This window comes from Saccopteryx bilineata, chromosome 2 (assembly GCF_036850765.1).
Source record: "Saccopteryx bilineata isolate mSacBil1 chromosome 2, mSacBil1_pri_phased_curated, whole genome shotgun sequence".
NCBI lineage: Eukaryota > Metazoa > Chordata > Mammalia > Chiroptera > Emballonuridae > Saccopteryx > Saccopteryx bilineata.
In genome coordinates, this window is record NC_089491.1 from 121,853,445 (window position 1) to 121,876,215 (window position 22,771).

Below are 22,771 nucleotides of genomic sequence, written 5' to 3' on the forward strand. Positions count from 1 at the left end.
TTAAAATATTCAGTATACAAGTGCCAGATTTCGGGATGGCATGCCATGAATCCCCTTGTGTGTAAAGAAAAGGCTTTGAAAAGCTGAAAATGAAGATGCTAACAACAGCTTCTCTGGGAATGATATTATCATCTCTCTGCATGCTTATTTGTATCTTCTTACTTTTCAGCAACTATGAACAAACTGTCTTTTTAGAAGAAGAAACATGCCGCACAAGCTTGTTTAACTTTTTTTTTTTTTTTTTTAAAGCTGTAATCAGTTTTGGAAAGTATGTTAGAAACCTGGGGACATTTTTGGCACGCTCTTTATCTCCCAAATGATAAAATAGTAGGATGAATGGACAATATTTCTGAGTGAGATTTAATTAGGGTCAAATAAAAAGATACCAGATTAACAATTTTCTTTGCAAAGTGAAATGCACAGATAAAATGTATTTAAAAGATTCAAATGACTAGAACCAATTTGGAAATGCCAGGACCAAACAAAGCCACCTAGACAATCCTGTCTTCAGGTAACCTTTAGCTTGAAATCAAGGACATTTCCACTCCTGGAATGGCTTCTGGGGCACCTACAGCAACCCAATGTCCTGAGATGATGGGACTGACATTCCTTTTTATTTCACCTTAAGAAGAAGCATCTGGAAGGATTTGTTCCACCTTTGCAGACCTTGCTCCCTCAGTTTGAAGGGGAGGTTTGCATATTCTCTGTTCATGGGCGAGGGTGTTTAAGGGAAGAGAATGTAATTTTTGGCCTGCAGAGATATTCACTCAGGGTCCATGCTCCCTTCCTTGGGTAGCAAGACACTTGCAGCTTCCTTTGGGGAAGTCCTTCCTCCCACTCTCGTTTGCCGTGGCTTCAGTGAGGCTGGCGTCACCGTCCAGCTCCAGAATGAGCATGTGACTCAGGCCTGGACAGATACAGCACTCTCTCTCTCTTTCTCTCTCTCTCTCAGGCCACAGCAGCTGGCTCAGGGATTGGCTTACAGATCCTGTCAATGAAATACAAAGAGGGAGCTCATGATAGACATTTCTCCAGTCAAGGTTTCTCCTCTGGGAGCCTTTAAGCCTGGAATTACTGTGGAACAAGCCTGCAGAAGAATGAAGGCAAACAGCACAGCAGGGTCACAAGACAGAAGAAGGTGGGCAGGGGTTAGGGTTGGGCATCAAATCTCAGGGCTTCAGTTGAGCACCCAGATCCATATGTGTCTTGAGTTTTCGATTATGTGTAGCAGTAATTTTTCTTTTTTGTTTAATCCAGTTTGTGTTGAGTTGTTTCATTTACAAAGTGGATTCTGATTAATATCTTGGTTTAATAAGAATAGTACTTGTTGAGCATTTCTCAGATAATAGACCTCGAGTAAACCTTTTATATGCATTTTTTATTTAATTCTCATAATAGTTCACTCTAAGAGAAAAACTGAGGCTCAGAAGGTTAAGTAACTTACATAAGAGCCATCAGCATTTAGTAATAGAATCAGATTCAAACCTAGATATGTCTAAAGCTCTATGTTCTTACCAGAGAACGGTGATACTTGAAAGTTGGGCCTGACAGCTGGTGGATTGTTTATCCTGAGCATTCATTTTTAATGCAACTTCCAAAAGGATGCACTGAGGATTACAAATGAGTATTTGCTAAGCGTGGCAGATGTCAGCGGTTAACCTCTCTTCACTTACAGTTTTCTTGTCAGTGTTTCCTCACCTCCAATCTCCCTTCCTAGCACCCCCCTTCCCCCCCCCCCCCACACACACTATCATTTTGTTTTGTTTTCTGAGTATCAGGAAATGTTTAACAGAAGAATCTCAACTGTCTTCATTTTATAGTCAAGGAGTCTGGGGGAAACTAATTGACCTGATGCATACCCTATGCTCTGGGGCTTTGGCCACAAGCGAACAAGCTTTTAAGATAAAGCTTGGGTCCTTTAAGAATTAAGGAGAAGCTATAGACTACTTTGGTAATAAGTTATTATAGACCAGAGTGGGCCTTTTTTTAAATTAATAAAATAATAATAAAGAGCTTATCAGTTCTTACTGCTTCTCCCTCAGGTAGAATTTGCTCACACTCTCTACAACAGAACAGTTCTCTTTTGAAATTTGAAGAAAACAAGGTAAACAGACGTCTGGGAAGCACCGAGTATGGTTTTGACTCTAGCTGAGGTTCTCACTGTTCTCATAACATCCTGTTCTTCTCCGCGAGCTGTGATGTGGTGGATAGCAGGCCCTCCCCAAGCTGTTAATAGCTGAGCTCACTTCTCATAAAGATGCTGCTCCTTGAGACCAAGGCGGCGGCCACGGCTGCCTTCCCTTTTGTCACTCTGACGGCTAAGGGTGGGAACTCCCAGTTGTTTGGTGAATGCACTGTCCACTTCCTCTAAAATTAGGTCTTTAATTGCTTTGGGATATTAAACTTAAGTTTTCCTGGAAGTCCAGAGAATATTAGTGAGTGAGAAATAAGTCTCAAAAAAAAAAAAAAAAAAAAAGTCCCTGTAGTGAGAGAGTCAGGAAAGGAAGAGTGGCTTTGGGGAAAGATGTGACAAATCTGATACTGCGAAAAAGCTGTGTAAGGTGAAGTCATCCACTTTTCTAGGGAGTGAGAGTTCTGATTTCTGATCCGCCCCTTCAATGGAGGGCTGGAAGGGTACAATGTGACTTTTTGTACAATACAGGGTATGGCAAAAGTAGGTTTACAGTTGTGAGTACCCAAAACACAGAGTTTATTCTTGTATTATTATTTATTAATTATTGTATTATTTTCCATATGAACAACTGTAAACCTACTTTTGCCCCACTCTGTATATTTATTAGCTTTCAAATAAACTTGTGTTTATAAATCACATCTACTACAAAGACAACTAGAATAAGGAATAAAATTTCACTTCCATGGTCAGGGAGCTGACCGAAAATTAGTTCATTGCCTTTGCAGAGTCTGAAGGAGTAACTAGAATAGGAATGACTTCTGCTGGTCAACTGCAAAGGAAAGTGTTTTCCTCCTGTCTTCTCCACTGAGTTACAAAGTCACTGCTCTGTCATTCAGGACTTGGACAACAGTAGTGAGGTGTGTTTTTTTGGGTGGCTTTCTTTAGAGAGCATAATGTGTATCCTGATATTGTGCTTCTCAGTGAGCAGTTTCAAAGCTTGCCTCATCACTGAAATTACAAAGGTGCTTTAAAAAGGACAGGAATTGTTTGTCAAGCCAAGACCTACTGAATAGGGATACATGAGAACAAGGCTTGTCCAGCTATAGTTTTATGTGGGTGATTCTTATAATTAAACAGAAAGCCACTGCTCTAGTGTTCCCCCATTGGGATATATACCTTAATCAGATCAGCAACCTGCCATTTAGGATCTGTAGATGTGTCCTACAGGACAGGCCAACTTTTGTTGAGGGTGAAAGATAGGGAGGTAATGGTTAGAGGGACATGGCAGAAATAAGACAAGGTAGCACGGAGGCTTCTTATAGGAAGGCTCAGTATGGTCTGAAGTGAGATCTTAGGATAGTTGTCCAAATGGGTTTTGAAGAGAGGTTTGTAAAAAGAACAGAAAGTGGCAAAGTCCACTTCAGTCCATTCACAATAAAAAACAAAAATCATTTCTATTTCTGTCTAGCTCTATTATCTACCATTTGTATGCTAATCTTAAGTCATAAATTAGAGATATGTATTAAAATCCTATTTTTTCAAACAGAGAAATGAAAGAGAGGAAATCTAAACCATTGCAGGTGGTTCAGTCTCCCCTTTCCATATAGTAGAGCACATCACATACCCATTTACTCATTTGGTCATTTAATCAACCTTCATTTATTGAGCCAAACCAATACCTGTCAGGCCTGCTGCCAGGTAGTGGGGAATGAATAAATAAAACACGATCTCTGCCCTCTAGATGATCACAGTTCCAATGGCACATAACAGATTATACAGAAGAAGGAATGGTCAACTCTCTCTGAGCAGGAGAAAAGGTATGTCAGGGAAATCTTAGAGAAAGAGATGCCTGATCCAGGTGTTTAAGAATGAAAGAAAGGTTCACCTGCAAAATAGATCCAGTCTTTTAAGTAATAGATCCAGATTCTTGATACAATGGCTTAAACAAAGGCAAAGGGCCTGATGGGTCCATAGAAGTCGATATAATTTGTTATAGAATGAGAGGGGAAAGTACTGGACCATGAGTTGGTGATTTGGCAGCATCCAAATCATGCAGTGTCTTGAATATCTCTGCTTCTGTTCTAAGAAAAAGAACTTGGCACAACTGAACATCTGAATTTATAAGCACACAGAAGAAGAGAACAAAGGCAGCTCAAAGACATGGATGAGTATGCATAAACTCTTGCTTTCATTTGTATATACCTTAGGATTAGAGTTGTAGGAATCTACCTCTCAGATAAGCTGGGTTTATTAGTATGGCAATTCAGGACTTTTAGAGAATTGTTTTATTTTTTCTTTAGATGCAGAATATGTTTTTAAAAGAATGAAAATCACTTCTAGTTTCAACTTTAAAATGCCTTATTTTGAGAAATCTTCAGTCATGAAGGTGTTTGCATAGCAAATGTGTATGATGTTCTAGCTTTGTTGGCAATGGTTCAAGGAAACTTATATCATTAAACTGGAAAGAAGTCGGGCATGATAGTGAGAAAATTCATGGCACTGTTCCCAAAACACAAGGTCTCGTTTAAGGGCAAGGTAAAGTAAAGGCTGGGAGGAGAAGAGAAGTGCAGGAATGAAAACAAGTAACAAAGGAAAGATAAAAATGGAATCCCAGTTCAGTGTGAATAATAGAAATGCAAATGGTGCTGCTAAAATAGGAAGGAACATTACTTTTCAAACAGGCAAAGCGAAGGAAAATTGTAGTAGCAAAAGCATTTTGCATGGTGACATCGTGCACTGTGTGTGCCTCTCTGAAGCAAACCCACCTACTCCAATTTTTCCCAGCACGATGCTGTGAATTCGGTGAGTCATTTTATGAAGGTTTACTACAAAGCTCCAAACTGCATATTTTTTAATAATGCATTTGGATTAAATCTTTCTTTACCCAACAGCTCCCTACCTATGCTCCCATTTTATAACCAAATTTCTTACCTGGGCTACAAAAACAATACACTTTTAAAAATTAATACGTTTTTATAGAATGATCCCTAGGATTTATGGTTTAGTTAAAAAATCATTGTGGAAAGAAGTGCTTGTAGAATACTATTATTTTTTTAAGAAAAGGATAATCTGAATGTAAATTTGTATATATTAAACAAACTCAGGAAAAATTATTTATGAGGGAGTGAGGAAACAAAATGGAGGAGACAGGAGTAGAAGTTAGATATCTCTGAATATATTTTGCTTAGTTTTGAATTAAAAACATGTAAATATTTAACATTATTATAAAACCCAATTAATCAGGAGACAAAGCAATCTCTAAAAATTGAAAGTAATATGACACAAATGAACCTTATTCTCAAATTAGTGGTATAATCACAGAGGAATTATTTCAAGTGACAAAGTAATTTGTCTGTATATATAACTTAAGAAAAAAATAATTGTTAAAAATATTTAATTTTTTAATGTTTTTCCTAATTTTTTAGAGGCAGATAGTATTGTTACTGTTTTGGCTGCTTTATTTCTATTTTCTTTCTTTCTCCTCCTTTCCTCACTGTCTCTCTCCCTCCTTCCCTTCCACTCTCCCTTCCCTTCCTTTCCCTCTCTTTCTCTCTCCTTCCTTCCTTCCTTCCTTCCTTCCTTCCTTCCTTCCTTCCTTCCTTCCTTCCTTCCTTTCTTCCTTCCTTCCTTCTTTCCTTCTTTCCTTCCTTCCTTCTTCCCTCCTTCCCACTCTCTCTCTTTTTGGTGGTGACTGTTGTGTATACTATGGGATGAAACAAATGAGAAATTAAGTTAGTGTTGGGAATTAGAATTTTTAGCATGGAAGAAGGTAATTCAAATGTAAATTCAAAGAGATTAAGTAAAAACCCTGAAGTCTTGAATTTATATTGTAACTGTCAACTCAAATTGTGATATATTTTAATTAAAAAAATACAGATTCTGTAACTCTACTCATACCTGGAAATAACGATCACTTAGTAAAATGAACACTCCTCAGGTTTATTAACTAAACTCAAAACCCAGATTGTGCTCTCTCAAAACTGTTCCCCATAAAAAGAACAAAAGATCTTTGGGAGAATATTGATTTCAGCTCTGGAACAGGAAATAACAAGGAGCCTGGAATAATTTATTATACTAAGGATGAGAAATACTATTAATGACTTTGGGGTTATATCTAAAATATTGTACTCTGGAGTCAACCAGGAAACCCTTTTTGTAGCAAAAGATGGGACAATTTGAGTCATCAAAATAATAACTGCAATGGATTAAGTTACATTCATTATGTTTAAAGCTATAGTAATTCTTTTTTTTTTTCAGTGAGAGAAGGGGAGTAGTGGGACAGATTCCCACATGTGCCCCAACTGGGATCCACTCAGTGAACCCACTGGGGGTGATTTTCTGCCCATCTGAGGTGTTGCTCCACTGTTCAATAACCAAGCTCTTCCTAGTGCCTGAGGTAGAAACCATGGAGCCATCCTCAGCAGCGCCTAGGGACAACTAACTCCAATCAAGCCATAGCTGCAGGAGGGAAAGAGAGAGAGAGATGTGAAAAGGGGAGGGGTTGAGAAGCAGATGGGTGCTTCTCCTGTGTGTCCTGATCGGAATTGAACCTGGAACATCCACATGTCAGGCCAACACTCTACCACTGAGCTAACGGGCTAGGGAAATCTATAGTGATTCTAAAACACACACACACACACACACACAGCGCCAAAACATTTCCCTGAAACCTCCCAAACCATTGGTCTTCTTTGGAGACTGCTAATAATTTATAAATCTGAAAATCAATATATGAAGAGAAAGAATCAAACATTTATCCTGTCCTTTCTGTACATCCTATGCCACTGGGTAATCAAATAGAAAATAGTTCCTGATTCAAATTAACAAAATGAAATGAAATTGTGAGCCTTGATTATATAGTTACTAATATGAATTTCTAATTATATTTAATTATGATAATAAATTATCATTATGTTGAAGTTATTTCTGACACATGTGAATATATTTAACATATATGCATATATAATTATACAAGTATATAATACATGCATATATATATTGAGAGATAAAATATTGTAATGCCTTAGTTCTGTTTTAAAATAATGCAGTGAATGTAGGGGTAAGAAGAATTGGATAGGGGTATAAATAAAATAAGATTGACAATGAGTTAAAAATTGTTGAAGCTGAGTACATGAGGCTTTATTATAATATTCTCTTTTCTTTTGTATATATTTGAAAGTTTGTATATAAAATATTTTTAAAAATCAATATTTCTTGCCATTCCCTTATGGCCTCAAGTATTTCTGTTGAAAAGTTGGATGTCATCCTTATGGGGGCTCCTCTATAAGTAATTGACTTCTTTTCTCTTGCTGCTTTTAGTATTTTTTTCTTTATCTCTGAACTTTGGTATTTTAATCATGATGTGGTTTGATGTAGGCCTCATTGGGTTCCTCTTTACTTGGACTCTCTGTGATTCTTGAACTTGTGTGACTTTTTTCTTCATCAATTTAGGAAAGTTTTCAGCTATAATTTTTTCAAACAGGTTCTCTATCCCTTGTTCTTTCTCTTCTCCTTCAGGAACCCCTATGATGCTGTTGTTATTTCTCTTCATATTGTCACAGAGTTCTCTTAGAGTTTCCTCAGAATTTTTGAGCCTCTTTTTTTTTTTTTTTGCTGCTCTGTTTTTGTGTTTTTATTTATCTTGTCCTCTAAGTTGTTAATTCGGACCTCTGTTTAATCCAGCCTGCTGTTGATTCCTTCTAGTGTAGTCTTCATTTCTGATATTGTAATTGTCATTTTTGATTGATTCATTTTATGATTTCAATGTCCTTTTTGATACTTGCTATTTCTTTATTTAGCTGCTCATTATGTCCATCCATTGTAGCTCTAAGATCCTTAAACATCATAACAATTATTATTTTAAACTCTGCACCCAGTAATTTGGTCAATTCCATCTTATTCAGTTCTTTTTCTGGGGATTTTTCTTGTTGATTCATTTGGATTGTGTTTCTCTGTCTTCCCATTTTTTCTGTGTGCCAATGGCAAGCTTGTTGGGTTAGGGCAGCTGAGGTTGGTACAAGGAATGTGGACCTTTCTCCAGGACTTAATCCCTCAGCCTCTGCTGGTTGCTTGGATTTTAATTCTCCCTAACAAGGTGAGCTGCATAAAAGTCTTAATTTCCCTGCTGTTTGTTTTGCTGAACCCAGCAGGGAACTTCTGTGATTAGGATGGGGGTAGTGGACTTATCTTGCTCTTTGGCTCCAGCTGAAAATATCCAAGTATCCAGGCCTTTTTTTTTTCATTTTCTGTATGGTAAGTCCACAGAAATTCAGTGGGTATGTCCTCTGAGAACCAGAAGGTGTGGTCTGCCCAGCTACTCTTCTGGGGTAGGGCGTGTTCTCCATATCAGAAGGGGGAGGTGTAGCTCAGGTCTCCCTGAAAACCCGAGTCCCTGCCCTAGCCCTTTACTTCCTCCTTTCCGAATGGCCTTTTGCTCTGATTAGAGCTGAAGAGATTTCTGGAGGTGGGTCAATTAGCCTTACGCTAGGCTTATGCGGGACAGAGGGAGTGCCTCTCCCCCTGCCACCTCAGTGTTGGAGAATGACTCAGCACACATATGTTTCTGCCTGTCACCATTTGTGTCCCTGTGCCTCTATCCCCCCACTCTCCTCATGCAGGACCAGTCCTCGCACCTCTCCTAATTCCTGGAGCCCCAGGTAAGTGGCTATGAGTGAGATTTTCTGCACTGATTGTTTAAGACTGCAACTACTTCTCAAGCTGTTTCCTGTAGACAGAAATCCTGCTCTTTTCTCCACTCAATACTGTTAGGTTGTCTCTTCCAGTTTCTGGGTCTCTGTAAAGCCAGTAGCCATGGCCACCATCACAACCACCTGGCCCATGCAAGTTCACATAGAATTTGGACAGATGATAATGAAACAATGGAGCCAAGAACTGGTGGGCCATTAGCTTGAATCCTAGCTTGCACCTAGCAGGCAATAAATACACACAGTGGGAAAACATTTCCCTTTCCATTCAGGGCTTCCAAAGCTACTGACTTATCCGAGTTTCCTAGAATCAAAGTTTCTAGCTCACCAGCCCCATTCACCTCTGTTCCCCATCTTCTTCTTTCTGCACAAGCTCTGCACAAACTGGCTTCTCCTTCAGCATTCCTCCATCTTGGCTGCTTCTCTTGGCCTCCTCCACGTGGCCTTAGGACTCTGCTGTCCTACAGCATGGGCTCCTCCTAGAATGTAATCACTCTTCTGTTGGAACAACGTGATCTCCCTTCCTTTTAAAACCTTTTGGCATGAAAGCCCTCCCCCAACACATATTAACATAATCATGCCCATCCCAAGCAATCACCTGGGCTATGGGCTTCCACATGGGCAGTGCCATCTTTAACAAAGTGAGCATAATATATTTTATCTGCCCAACAGTCTCTAGACTGGGGCTCCGGTCCTGGAGCTGAGGACCTCTATCTCTCAGAATCTCTCCACAGTGAGAATCCCTCCCTCTCTCCTGAGAGCAGAGGAGCCCCTACCATGTCCCTGCACTTCCTACCAGTCTCAGTGTGGTTTCTTCTGTGCTCCTTGGTTTTCGAGTCCTGTTCTTTTAGTCCAAAGTTAGTTTTTTATGATGATTGTCCTTAAATTAATTTGTAATCCAGTTTGGTCCTGGGAGGTGGCAGTTTGTATGTCTGCCTACTCCACTGCCATCTTGTAATCAAAATCCATGTTTTAATATGTTGCATTGGCACTCTGAGATATTTGTTCATTCTGAAAATTTTAATCTGTATAATTTTCCCATCATAATAGATTTTCTTTTATTAATGCATTGATATTTTTCCCTTTTAGTTTTTTTCTTTCTGGACCAATCTTTTCAGATATCTGATCTTCTGGACTGATTCTGGGATTGGCTTTCTTTTCCCTTCTATACTATTTTTTATTACTTTTTTCTAATTTCTGGTCAGCTTATACTTGATATTCCTAATTCTTTTATTTACTTATTTTTTCTCTGTTCATGCAGAAAGATTCCTTTTTTGTTTGTTTGTTTCTCATGGTTTCTTTATAAAAAGCATCTTATTTTTGCTTTGTTTCATTGGATATGAAATATTTTTATATTTCTATGGAAGTGCAACTTTTTTGAAGTTAGCTTTTGCTCTCTGAATTACCTCCATTTCCTCCAAGTTCTGTTTATTTGTTATTGTTTTTGTCTTAACCTTTCATGTTAAATTGTTTCTTTAAATATCTGGTGACTCTTGGCTGGTTAGTCACATTGAACAAAGAGGTTCTAAATAGCTGGTTGAAAGTTCTGTGCAAGATGCTGAGTTTTATTGACTGCAGCACTACCTAGTAACTAAGAGTAAAACCAGCTATTTACTGGGGTCTTCAAGAGTAATATTAAAAATATTCAACAACTGTTATTTCATGGGCATCATTCAGTCAGAGAAGGTGCACAGACACTCAGAATGCACTGGCCATAAACAACTCATTCAAGAATATTATGTGTGCAAGGTGGATTCAACCACATCAGGGGTCTTTCTCTTGGACAGGGTGGTTTTCTAAGAGAGGACTTCTTCGGTGTTTTGTCTGTAGTGAGGTAGGGGTGATAATCTTTCTGTCAGGGTAGGAGGGGTCCCAGAGTTATTTATGTAGATCATCATTTAATCTATCAATTGTCTTTTGTGCCTCTGAAGCACAGAGTATAGGATTCAATTTCCTCAAAATCTGATACATTTATATCTTCTCCAGGGGTGTTAGAGGTACCCACTTAGTTGTTAATATAAGGGAGAACATTTGAGGGGTTAACTGCTCCTTATTTAGACTTTCATCTAAAATTACTTTCTTCTGTTCCGCCCTTCAGTCTTACTTTCAGAGAGTAGAAACCTCTAAATTCTAACGTATTTCATTTTCTTCTGCACAAATCATCTTATTTCCTATGGTATCCTTCTCTTTAAGCTGCAAGTTTAGCTTTCTCTGATTTATGAAATAAGTTATTTATCCAACTGTTTTTTTCTCTGTTTCTTTTTTTACACATATTATTTGATATTATTTTTTCCTCAATTCTCTTTGCTATTATTGGTTTAAAGAGTGTATGTGTGCTTAATTTCCTTTTAAGTTTTTAACAACATTTCAAAAGGAAATGAGGTAAACATGTATATATAACTCACTATGTTTAACCAGAAGCTTTATATTAAAATTCTTCAGATATATCTTTAAACATAATTGCTTTTTAACAATAACTAGTGTTCATCATCATTTATATACTCTCTGAAAACAAAAATGAGAGCATTTATGTTTTTTCATTTCCTTGTACTTCAACTCCCAATTTGAGGTTAATCTGAAATTTTTATTCTAAATTAAAAGAAAAATAATAATTTTTTTAAATGTGATAAATAAGGAAAGGATATAAACTTAAAATATATTTTTAGTTTTTAGTTTTTCTTACCACACTTTCTTATACCCCAAATCTTTCCTTATTCTGGCTTCTCAGTTTTATTTGCATGCATGTTTGAATAACTTGTTCACATTAGAAGTTGGTTCAGCATAAAGGAGCTTGTCTCTCTAGGAGAGACAGGAGGAGGTTTGAGCCTCTAACTGCTCTCTAGGGTATCACTAGCTGCCTGCGACAACGAACTTCACCATCTCTGGTCTCAGAACCCACACTCATCAGGTAAGCTTGTGGGCAAGTGCAGCAATCTTTCCCACAGCATATTTAGGAAGGGGGAAGGGCTGGGACCCAGTTCTTCAAAATGCTCTGTCCCAATTAAACACTGTGACAATTGTTCCCTGAAGGAACTTCTGCCTGAAGTTCCTCATTATCACTCTCATCTCCATCCTACTTCTATCCTGTAAGGTGTTCCTTCTCTGGTGTTGTTTTATCAAGAATTGCATCTTATCTACTGTCCATCTTTGATGTTTATCTCACCTTTTTGGTGTTGACATCACTTTTTCTTGTTCCAAGTGCTGATATGTGTGTGTGTGTGTATGTGTGTATAAGTATATATATATGTGTATATATATACATATATACATATAAGTATATACATACTTATTAATTTATTTAACACAAAGGCCTTGTTTACCAACTTGTCTACTATTGCTATGTTGTTTAAAAAGAAAATTCATTTTGGTCTTCTTTCCTTTAGTTTGTTTTTGTTTCTTTTTTAAAATCTGTTTATCCTTCTTTTTGTTAAGTGTAATCCAACTTGAAGGGAAAAGTCTGTCTTTTAGCCAGCCACAGATAAATAAAAAACAACAATAAAATCTTAACTCTGACATTTATTTACTATGTATATTCTGCCAAGTAGCAAAGAATGCGTTTCCAGTATGGATTCCGTGCTGGTCTTAAGGGCATCTGCAAAGATTTGGTGATATGAAAGAACCAGAAATCTACAATCAAAGCATTGTTGGCCAAAACAGTTTTCTTTAGATGTATTTATCTTAAAAGGACTCTGTATGTTTTTTTCAGGAAAATAGATACAGTCCTTTCCCACATTTTATCTTGGAAACCATCCTATTTTCTTTAACTACATTATCAAATTTTCTTGCTTGCTACTTATATCAATGCAAAGAATTGTTTTCAACAAAATAGGTGATTTAAAAAAAGGTATTTCTATGTTCTTAAAGGCAAATTATTCTCATTTATTGGCGTCAAATATTGCTTTCAGCATAGAGTTCCATCTCCAACATTATAACATAAAATCTTAGGACATCAAATGAATTTCTAAAATTTTATTTTAGGCATTTTTAACTTTAGAGTTAAGGTTCAGGTTAGTGCTATTGTAAATAGTGTATAGTAGTGTAAATAGTATATTCATGTCATAAAATGGGGTTTGCCTATGCAGTGCTCTTATACTGAAGGAATGAGAACTCTTTTTTTAAGCTCATCTCTAACATATTCATGATTTCAATATCATTGATCACGTAAACTCAGGAAAACTGATGAGTATATAAGCAACAGTATTAAAAAAAAAGAAGATCTGTATATGTGTAATGTCTTTAACAACTTGAAATCTGCCTTTTCGGAGTCCGGTTGTACTAACTTCTCAAGATATATCTGACTTCTGTGCTCTCATATAAAACACTTTTCTCTTAATACACATAATTCACATGCTGATATGCATGTGAGTCATGTGTGCCTTTCAGTTTTACCTGGAGCCTACTTTGCTGTGCATATTATCTTAATGACAGATTGTCTGTCTCTGTGATGTACGATGAGTCTTATTTAGATTTTGGAGCAAATCATAAAAATGGGAACTAAAAGAACAAAGTATTTTTGCTGGTACAAGGGACAAACAAGGTAATTTTTTCCAGATTGTTCATTGTGTACATGAAAAAACGGGCCTAGAGAAACCAATGCCTGCTTAAATTCTCACCGCTGGCCAGCAGCAACAAGAAAGTGTGCACATGCTCAGGAGGTGGAGTCAGTTCCCAGCATCTCTCACTCCTGCCCCTGCTTCCAGCCAGATGATTCACGTGAACATGATGCCAAATTTCAGGAGCTCTAAAAATGTTTTTAGCTATAAAATGTGGATAATACATATCAAATTTGTACCTTCCTCTGAAGAAATTTACACTTAAGAGTTCATAGTTTTGTGTTGTCCTTTTTTTCTTACTCATTGGAGCTTAGAATATTTAAGGGTATGAAATAAATTAAGTTGCTAAGGTAAACTTAATAACCACAGAATGGAATGTACACAAGTGGCACCTTGGAAAATAGTGTTTCTTGCCAAAGTCCATGTATAATAATAAAATATTTATTTTGAGTCCTTGAAAGAGTTCCGGTTTGTTCAGCTCAGGCTTTTATGTTTAAACACTAACCCATATTCTTCATGGAATGAAACAATCTCACAAATAGACTGCAAAGAATCTGGAGTATTTGACTGGACTTTGTCTAAAAGCCTCTCTTAGGGGTTGAATTAATAAAAAACACATTTTTTGTTTGTTCCCCATATAACACTAGTAGTGGAAAGCTAAATTACTATTTATTTGATGGTTTTTGCCTTAAGCATATGCTTTTATTTCTGTGTGTGTGTGTGTGTGTGAGAGAGAGAGAGAGAAAGAGAGAGAGAGAGACAGTTTTTAAAAGCAAACCATGACCTCTTTGGTAATTAATGTACTATTTTAAAAAAAGTAAAGGGTTTATTGCAACGTGGTTTGAAGGAAAAAAGCACTAAGTGAAGAGACCTAAGCTTATTTCCGGCTTTTAGACTCAGAACCAAGTGCTGTTGAGCAGGGCACTTGCTTTCCGGGTTTTAGTGTTATCATCTGTAAAATGAGAGAGCATAGGGTTTCATTTCAAAGCCTTCTCCCAACTCCAATGTTTGAGAATGCTCTGACGTGAAAGAAGTAGCCATACTTAACTGACTTTCACCAAGAAATAGATACTATTTAGTAGCCATAGTGTCAGAATAATATGGTACATCACTCTCTTCTTAGAAAGGAGTGGATGGTAAACTAGCCTTTCTTACTCCACAAGCCTACCTTTAGAAATCTTTTTTTCTTCATCAATGTAGCAAGCTTATCTTTTGGGGACTTATTGGCAACTTTTGGTTATTATAACCAAATTTTAATTAGACCTCTTTCTTAAAATATCCTCATTATATAGGAACTTTATAAATTTATTATTTTCTCTGAAAGAAATATTATAGTTAATGCTTACTTATGTATTTCTGTTATTATTTGATTATCTGTTTTCACACCAGACTATTGGGTCTGTGAGGACAGAAAGTATTTCTGTTTGGCTTACAATTTAATCCTAGAATTTAGTGTCATGAAGGAAGAAATATGGTTGAATAGGCTGACCATCATAGTTCCAAGTCAGGTGCCCTATATCATCTTGAAATCATCCCAAAATTTTCCTTTAAAAAAGTTATGTGGGTCCAAGATGGTGACATAAGAAGACCCTGTACTCACCTCCTCATAGGAACACATTGAATTTACACCTCCAGACAGAGCAATCCCTCCGAAGAAGGACTAAGGGCTGACTGAATAGCTTCTGCACAGCAAATGAGGAGAGACCACACAGAAATGGGCAGGAGAACTGAGATCTGACACCATGGACACCCCTCTCCAATATGTTGTCCTGCAGTGGGAGGGTCCCAGCAGGGTCTGCACACACTCGCTTACCCTGGGGAACAGGGAAAAGACAGTGGTGGAAAAGGCACCTAGACTGCTCTGGAAAAAATCCATTCACTAACCCTAGAGCATCTGTCAAGCAGGATGGGAGCTGCAGGAGCTCTTTCGGAGGTGGTGTTTGAGGCTTTGGGAAAGATATTTGTGGCCCTCTACCTCCCCTTGATCACAAGGGCAGGAGTTCAACCAGGTGCTGTAGCTGTCGGCCACAGCTGTCCCAGTTTGGCCAGGCCCCAAGCCCATAACAGCTCCAGTGCTTGTTTCTGGGGCTCCTGGAGCCCTCGGCTGCTCCACCCTGTAGGTCCTCTGGACCAGTGTAGCTTGTCCATAGGTTGCCTCTCAGCCTGCTCCAGCTCTAGCTTTCAGCCATGTCCTTGCTCCTGAGACTCCCCTAAGCTCACACTCACCCTAGCTGTAGCCCTTGTCCAGGTGTGGCTTGTCTAGGGACTTCCTGCAGCTTATGCCCACTTCAGCTACAGCCTCAGTGGCCCACGTCTAGAAGTTTCTCCAGCTTATACCCACTCCAGCTTCAGCTCTGGGTCCTAGTGTGGCTTTTTTTCTGGGACTCTCCAAGACCTGAACCTACTCCAGCTAACTTTGACCAGTCTGCCCAGGTGGTCTTGGCACAGCTTGCCCCTGGGACTTCCCTTGGCGCAGGACTACTTCAGCTCCAGCCCCAGGTCCAGGTGAGGCTTGCTTTCTAGGATTCCCTGCAGCCTACACACGCTCCAGTTCCTAGCTGCCTGCCAAAGACACCCAGCGCACACCGTCTACAGAGGCGTAGGTTGTACACAAGGTTACTCATTCAAGACTGAGAGAAGTTGCTGTTTTGGCTAACTCATAGAAACAAACACAGAGAGAGACAAACAAAATGAGGAGACAAATAAATACATCCCAAGTGAAAGAATGAGACAAAACTCCAGAAAAAGAAATGAAACGGAGGCTATCTATCAGATTAAGTGTTCAAAACACTGGTTATAAGGGTGTTTAATGAACTTGGAAGAAGAATAAATGAGTTCAGTGTGAACTTCAACAAAGAGATAGAAAGTATTGAAAAGAACCTATCAGAATTGAAGACTACATTAACTGAATCAAAAAACGCACTAGCAGGAATCAACACGAGGTTAATTGATGTGGAAGAAGACATCCACAAGCTGGAAGATAAGAAAGTGAAAATCACCCAATCAACCCCCCCCCAAAAAAGGAATAAAAAAAATGAGAATAATTTAAGGGACCTCTGAGACAGCATCACACCTACCAAGAATCTTATGATAGGGGTCCTCAGAGAAGAGAGAGAAAACAGACTGATTTAAAGAAATAATGAATGAAAACTTCCCCAGCCTGGTGAAGAAATAGACATCTAAATCTAGGAAGTGCAAGGAGTCCCCAAAAGGATAAACCCAAAAAGGCCCCCAACAAGACACATCATAATCAAAATGCTAAAGGTTAAATCAACAAAGATTTTTTTAAACTTCAAAGTTGAATAAAAAAAAAAGAAAAACAGAAACAATTAAATGTAACTATATACAAATGAGTAACAATCACATTAAAGAGAGGTGGAAAAGAAAGAATCCAAGTAACTAGCTCAGTACTTACAGTCCTCAGTGTGAAGATCAAAGAAACTGAAGAACTCCAAAAGACATTTAAATTTGACTAAATAGATTAGTAGGTTTATTATTTATTTTTAGTTTAGTTATTTTTTTTAGATGAGAGGAGGGAAGACAGTGAGGTAGACTCCTGCACATGTTCAGGTCAGGATCCATCCAGCAACCGCATCTGGGGCCAATGCTCAAGTACTGAGTTATTTTTAACACCTGAGGCTGATGCGCTCCAGAGAAGCTATCCTCATCACCTAGATCCACGCTCAAATCAATCATGCTATTGGCTGTGGGAGAGAAAGAAGAAGAGAAGGGGAAGTGAGGGAAGTGAAGCATATGGCCATTTCTCTTGTGTGCCCTGACCAGAAATGGAACCTGAGATATCTGTATGCAGAACTGATACTCTATCCACTGAGCCACCAACCAGGGCCAGTATGTTTATTATTAATAGTAGTGTGGGTATAATTATTACAAGGCAAGTTTATATGAAGTATAGAATTAAGCAAAGGAGTCAAGTATCAGTCTTTTTGGGAGCCAGGCTTCTCACCATGAGATAAAGGAGCTACAGATAAAATAGTGAAAGGCAAGAATGATACGATATCTCATTGTGGTTTTAATTTGCATTTCTCTAATGATTAGTGATGTTGAGCATTTTTTCATATGCCTATTGGCCACCTGTATGTCCTCTTTGGAGAAGTGTCTATTCATCTCTTTTGCCCATTTTTGGATTGGGTTGTTTGTCTTCCTGGTGTTGAGTTTTACAAGTTCTTTATAAATTTTGGTTATTAACCCCTTATCAGACGTATTGTCAAATATGTTCTCCCATTGTGTAGTTTGTCTTTTTATTCTGTTCTTGTTGTCTTTAGCTGTGCAAAAAGTCCCATTCATTTATCCTGTCTTTTATTTCACTTCCCCGTGGCAATAAATCAGCAAATATATTGCTCCGAGAGATGTCCGAGAGCTTACTGGCTATGTTTTCTTCTAAGATGCTTATGGTTTCACGGCCTACATTTAAGTCTTTTATCCATTTTGAGTTTATTTTTGTGAGTGGTGTAAGCTGGTGATCTAGTTTCATTTTTTTGCAGGTAGCTGTCCAATTTTCCCAACACCATTTGTTAAAGAGGCTGTCTTTACTCCATTGTATTTCCTTACCTCCTTTGTCAAATATCAGTTGTCCATAGAACTGTGGGTTTATTTCTGGGTTCTCTGTTCTGTTCCATTGATCTATATGCCTGTTCTTATGCCAGTACCAGGCTGTTTTGAGTACAATGGCCTTGTAGCACTTATCAACAAAACAACACAGAATAAGTGCTGGCGAGGATGTGGAGAAAAGGGAACCCTCCTGCACTGCTGGTGGGAATGCAGACTGGTGCAGCCACTGTGGAAAACAGTATGGAGATTCCTCAAAAAACTGAAAATCGAATTGCCTTTTGACCCAGCTGTCCCACTTTTAGGAATATACCCCAAGGACACCATAGAACGGCTCCAAAAGGAGAAATGCACCCTCATGTTTGTGGCAGCATTGTTCACAATAGCGAAGATCTGGAAACAGCCCAAGTGTCCGTCAGAGGACGAGTGGATTAAAAAGCTTTGGTACATATATACTATGGAATACTACTCAGCCATAAGAAATGATGACATCGGATCATTTACAATAACATGGATGGACCTTGATAACATTATACTGAGTGAAATAAGTAAATCAGAAAAAAAACTAAGAACTATATGAACCCATACATAGAAGGGACATAAAAATGAGACTCAGAGACATGAATAAGAATGTGATGGCAACAGGGGTGAGGGGTGGGGGGATGGGGGATGGGCTGAAGAAGGAGACAGGGGTTGGGGGAGGGGAGGGGCACAAAGAAAACCAGATAGAAGGTGACAGAAGACAATTTAATTTTGGGGGAGAGGTATACAGCACAATCAAATGTCACAATAATCTAGAGGTGTTTTCTCTCAACATATGTACCCTGATTTATTAATGTCACTGCATTAAATTTAATAAATAAATTAAAATAAAAGAATGATATGAAATGGCTATTTTCCACAGTCTTTCCACTGAAAAGACATGAGCAATGATACCTCAGTGACAATGAGTACACGTAAGCTTCCAGATCTCCAGTGCTGATACCACTCACTCCCCACCAAAAAGAACCAGGGTTGTTAGCAAAATGGCTGAGTTCAAGGCTGGGGCTGGGAGAGTAAGGCTGGACCATGTTGTGCCAGAAGTAAAAATATGCTTCAAGAATGATGGGGACAGAAACCAACTTGAAAGAATGCACATTAGCCAAATTGGTGACAATCTGAGCATCAAAATAAATAATGGTACTGATGGATTATGACCCATTGAATCAAGTCAGAATCTGTAAATCTATATTGATAGAAGTAAATAAAGGAGAAGGAACATGTTAACTAATAAATGCAGAAGGAACAAGAGAGTTTAACCATCACTATCTGGCTATCATTATAATAATTTGATTCAGGCAAGAGCCATCAACATACCATAAAAAACAGGATAGTCATATAACTTCAAATAATCTCCCCACTGGCTAGGTATTTATTACAAAGGGAAAGATAGTAACTTTACAGTGGAGAAATTTGGAGGACATGTCCAGGACTTGGTGATCGAAGTTAATATGGGAACAAGTCATAAGTCATAGCCACCTTCCCTCTGACAGAATAAATAAGAACAGTGTCACTTCCTGGATATTTCTACCATCTCTACATAATATGAAGCTATTGAAGTATCAGACGAACGCAAATAAGGGGACATTTTACAAAATAACTGACCCCATCTCCTCAACATGTCAAAGTTGAGAAAGGCAAAGAAAAACCAAGAGTGGTCCAGATAAAGAAAAGCTAAAGAGACACGAGAGCTGAAAGCAACAGGTGATTCTGGACCTGAAAAATTCTCACTGCAGAGGACAAGTAGAACTAGGATGAAATCTGAATAAAGTATGTGGGTTGGAGGAAAAGAAAAAAAAATTATGTGACTCACATACAGTCTTTCTGAGTTCCCTGGACTATATTGTTGCGAGGGAAGCATTTTCTTAGTTATTGGTTTTCTCTTTTTGGAGGAGGACAGGGATGGAGCTGATCTGGCATGACAAATTTTCCACAGCTACTACATGTTTGGGAGTGTTGAGATGTTATCTATTTTGGCCATTTGCTATCTAAAGAGAGACTGTAAACCAGGTTGAAGCAGCTGAAGGCGATGCTCCTCCTTTCCCTCCATGCAAACTTGACTCTTCATATAGATCTGTAACTTCTATTTGGCAAAGGACTTGGCTAAGCATTTTGACTCATAGTTTTTCACAAGGATGGTGTGACTCACACCAGCAAGCCTGAGTGAGTCCTAAGTCAGGACAAAACTGACAAATCTGGATGTGCCTATGGGGGACACGGTGACAAGAAGAGTTGGGGTGGACAGAGCTTCTGTCTCTACCTGCTGGTTATTATGTCCAAGTGCTGTCACAGCTTGATGAGATCAGTGATTTTGATCAGTTTTAAAATTTTGTTTCATCGATCACACCTGTAACTGCCAGAGCTTGTATGCTATATAAAAAGCAATGCAGTTATACTTGTTTGAATAATTTTTTAAGGATTATGCTTAAGTAGGATTGAAGGAAAAATCATCTCAATCTTCTCTTCTGTCTTTATTTCTTCTCTCTCTCCCTCCCTCCCTTTCTCCCCTCTCACCTTCCTTTTCACAGCAAGGCTGTATGCTTCTAGAGTGAGGTGGTTATTACTTAGAACCTTCTCTGTACCATTTTCTATCAAGTCACTTTAACCTTTCTGAGGCTCAGTGTCCTCCTGGGTTAAAAGGCAGATAATAATACATCACAGGGCTGTAGTGAGATTTAAATAATACTATAAAAAACATCATTAGTTATTACTTATTAAACATCAAACATGTGGATTATCTCACTTAATCTTCACAATAACTTTGTGAGTAAAATGTCTGGTACATGGTAAGTGGTGTATAAATAACATAATGGTGACAATCTTGGATGTTCTTATGTGTTTTGAGTATTTGTAATTGTCAGGTGTCATTTATTCATGCCATTAGCCTCCACTGTCCCTGTCACCAAATTGATATTGGTCATTCATTCATTCACAGTAAGTAGAGCACCTGCTACTTACCAGAAATTGTGTGGGGGGAAAACAAGGAGCAAAAACAGGACATGGTTCCTAACTTCAAAGGGGTTAAATTTAGTAGAGGTTATAGATCAATAAATGACAATTATAACCAAGTGTGAAGAGTCAAGTGGCAGCAAGAAATACAGAATGGCTGTTATAAGAAGGAGCCCTGAATTCCAATTCGAGGGATTCAGGGAGGGTTTCTTAGAAAAAATCTTATCTATGCTGAGATCTTAGAGACAAATATAATTGGGATTAGAGGTTAGACTGTTTTAAGGAATCTTATATACATATGTATGCAAAGGTAAAAACATGAAAGGGACTATGACACATTCAAGAAACTAAAAGCAGTTCACCTGGAATTTGAAGAACTCAAAGGTAAGAGTTGAGGCTGGGTGTAAGCAGGAGTCTTGATCATGGAAGATCTTGGTGTCATCTCACAGAGGCTGTCTAATGTAAGGCTGCCTTTTAGCTGTCATTTAGTTCTTAGTTCCTCCCTTTCTCAGCCTGGCTTTGGAACAAGGGCGGGCTATTCTGCTGACCTTCTGGACTCCTGATCTGATTAGGCATATGGCTGTGTTGCTAACCCTTGATCCTCACGTAACCTTTTAAGCTGTGTTCTTGGTTCTGAAAAAGAAAGGGCTTATCTTACTAGTCACAAGGTGGGACGTTCTTGGTCAGTTGGCCATCTCTAAATATCACCCTTATCCTAATCTGTGGGGTAATGGGCTCTGGGACAAGGTCTCTTCTGGTCAGGACTTTATAGTCTGGGGGCCCTTTTAGCAAGCCTAGCAGTCTGAGTCCAGGCCCACCAAGAGTCAACTCTCACACTACTGTGCCTCTCTGAATCTCAGTGCTTTCCAAAGACAACCAGAGCTAGCCAGACTCTGAGACACGATAGTCTAATTACCATTTCACCTGTCCTGGGTGTGGAGAGATGATGGACATATAAATCAATAAGCTGGGGGAGGACTGATTTATTTACTGACTGCCAGATGAGCTCTTACTAGAGAAAGTACTATCCTGGTAGCTACGCCTGTCAAGAGTGCTCAGCAAAGTCCGGGATGTGCTCATGGTACAGAAATATGAAAGTGAACAGCCAGTTCTCAACACACTCCTTTCTTTTGAGAAGTCAGTCAAATGTTAATTATCTCAGAGCAAGGTGTCCATATAGTTTATTGTCCAGACCTGGACATTTGAGACTAGGAGAGGCTGCTCGTCATCACTGTTTTGGGACAGACAGCTGAAAATAGCAGACCCAGACACAGGGTTGTCCTTACCAAGAGCTCTCAGTTGGTCTAATGACTGCTCCCAAGTTTGTGGTATCTGAACTTATGGAAAGATCATAGGGCCAAATTATTTTAGGGTCTTGTTCTGGCATTATCTTTTATGCTCCCAAAAGCAATTTTTGTGAACATTTCCCATTTTGTGAAATACTCATTTTTCGGAGAGGTCATTAGCAGTCATCTTAATACAAGACAAAGGATTTCTATTCAAAGTAAAGCTGTGGAATAATAATAATAATAATAATAATAATGTAATATGTGGACAAGGCCTACCGCAGGTGAGGATGATGGAGATGCAGAGACCCAACTCCGGAGACCAGGTTCAGTGATGCAGATCCAATTTATTCAGGAAGTAAGCTAGCTTATATACAAAGGTTCAGCCTATAGGGTGTTACAGCGTGTCCTTCATAGTCAATGGCTGAAAAGTTCAGGGAGCTGCCTGGTTGGCGCTGAGTTACCTCCTTACAGCGAGCGAGCTCCCTCCTGGGTGTGCCTAGGAGGGTTTCAGGTGCTGGAGTATTCTCACAGCATTGC